Source organism: Canis lupus, chromosome 24 (genome assembly GCF_048164855.1).
Source record: "Canis lupus baileyi chromosome 24, mCanLup2.hap1, whole genome shotgun sequence".
Classification (NCBI taxonomy): Eukaryota; Metazoa; Chordata; class Mammalia; order Carnivora; family Canidae; genus Canis; species Canis lupus.
In genome coordinates, this window is record NC_132861.1 from 19,511,022 (window position 1) to 19,513,474 (window position 2,453).

The 2,453-nt window shown below is 40.1% G+C and overlaps 1 pseudogene; it reads right to left on the reverse strand.

The window, feature by feature from the left end:
- Window positions 1-1,425: 1,425 nt before the first annotated feature.
- On the reverse strand, window positions 1,426-1,919 carry LOC140616440 (peptidyl-prolyl cis-trans isomerase A pseudogene; annotated as a pseudogene).
- Between the last annotated feature and the right edge of the window lie 534 nt (window positions 1,920-2,453).

Here is a 2,453-nt window from a genome sequence, read left to right on the forward strand (position 1 = left end):
TTATCTAAATCAGGTGTGGGTGAGACTCAAGTAAGGTATGGTTTGTTCTGGCATAAAATTTCTCCCCAGCTGTCAGCCTATGAAACAAGACAAGTTATGTGCTTCAAAAAATGATGAGTCAGATATAGGCAAGACATATCCATTCCAAAAGGGAGAAATTAGAAAGAAGAAAGGGGTCCTGTTTTTTGGACCCACTAAGGCAGCAGCATCACCTCCTGGGCCCTAGGGGGCAGGAGCTTGACCCACTGAAACTGAGAAGGAGATAGCCCCACCTTCCAGACCTGTACCCTCCGGTCCCATGGTGGGAGTGGCAGCCCTGCTGATCTCTGAATTTCCTTCAGAGCCATTTTTCCCTTTTCTTGAAGGATAACCCTTTCACAGCTGGATATCTCTAATGTTGTATCCTGTAGAATTCCCAGAAGTTTAACAGATTTCCTCCACTTTGTCCCATCTCTTCCCCGTTCAGTCAAAGCTGGAGGTGTTTCCACTCATATAATCTCATCTCTATCCTTGGCTTCTGTGGAGACAGTTGCTAGATCCATGAGTCATACCTGTAATCTCTTCAATCAAATGACTTTCTAACCACAACCTTAGTGTTCACTCCAGAAGACACTTTATTTTTTGCAATATGCATTGGCTGAACATTTTCCAAATCTTCAAGTTCTGATCCCTTTTTGTTGAATAATTCTTTCTATATATCTTCTCCTCTCACATTTTACAAGCAGTAAGGAGAAACTGGGATTCACCTTCAATATTTTGCTTAGGAATCTCCTCAGTTAAATATCCCAGTTTATCATCCATGATTCCTGCTTTCCACGGACACTATAACACAATTCAGCCAAGTTCTTTGCTGTTTTATGTAAGAACTGCCTTTCTTCCAGTTAGTTACCAGTAACATATTTCTCATTTCTACCTGAAACCTCACCAGTTTAAAAAAATATATATATATATCTATATATATATATCCATATTTCTATCAATACTCCCTTCAAGAAAATCTGGGCTTCTTCTAACTTGCGCTGTAAAAATCTTCCACTCTCTATTTATTCATTACCTCATTCCAAAGCCACTTCTACTTTTTCAGGTATTTATTGTAATAGTACTCTATTTCTTGGTACCAAAATCTGCATTTAATCACAGTTCTCCTGAGAAACAGAGAAATAGAACTAATAGTGTGTGTGTGTGTGTGTGTGTGTGTGTGAAGAGAAACTGATTGTTTTTGTTGTTTAGTTTTTATTTCATAATCATAAACTTAACCCTGCAATCAAGCTAGACTTAGAGGGGAGTAAGAAAATATGGAACTCATAGAACTGCAGCAAAAGCACAAAGATTACAGGATATTTCAAACAGATGGGGGTTAAGGGATGCTCTCCAGAGCTACAGAAGGAATGTCTTGTAGTTAAGATAAAACACAAGTCAAATTTATTAGACTTGTTCATAGTCAGCAATGGTGATCTTCTTGCCGGTCTTGCCATTCCTGGTCCCAAACCAATTAATGGTTTCCACAATATTCATGCCCTCTTTCCCCTTACCAAAGACCACCTGCCTGCCATCCAACCACTCAGTGTTGGAAGTACAGATGAAAAACTGGGAACTGTTAGTATTAGGTCCAGTATTTGCCATGAACAAGATGCCAGGACTCCTATGCTTCAGGATGAAATTCTCATCATTAGATGGATTTCTCCCCATAGATGGACTTGCCACCAATGCTACTATGGCATGTAAAGTCACCATCCTGGCACAGAAATCTCAGAATAATCTGGTGAAAGCAGAAATCTTTATAACCAAATCCTTTCTCCCCAGTGCTCAGAGCATGAAACTTCTTGCTGTCTTTGGAACTTTGCCAACAGCTTGAAGGAGACATAGCCCAAGGGCTCACCATCCACTGTGATATAGAAGAACACTGTGGAGTTGACCATGGTTGGGTGGGATGGGTGGCTCCTAGAAAGTGGTTCTATAAGGTCCAATTGACTGGTTTTTTTAATGGCTCACACAATTATGGAGGCTAGCAAATCCCAAATCCCAGGATGGGCTAGCAAGCTGGAGATATCAGCAATGTGCATGCATACTGGAAATGCAATATGAGGACACAAAGAGAAGAAGGCCACCTGCAAACCAAAGAATCAAACTTGCCAACACCTTGATCTTGGACTTCCAGCCCCCAGAAGTATGAGAAATAAATCCCCATTGTTTAAAACATCCATGCTGTGGAAATAACCCAAGTGATTATCAACTGAAAATTGCACTGGATAAATTAAGATGACTTCACTTTATATGAAGCCTAAAAAAACAGACAAAATTAAGCTTTTTGGCTTTGGGAAACATGTTTATGTGCCTATGTTATAAAGAAAAACAAGAAAGTGGTTACCTGTGAAGTCAAGATATGATTACCTTTTTTAGTGGGGAGTTGGTAGTAATGGGGAGAGAGCATGCAGATTGGGAGCTCCTGAATG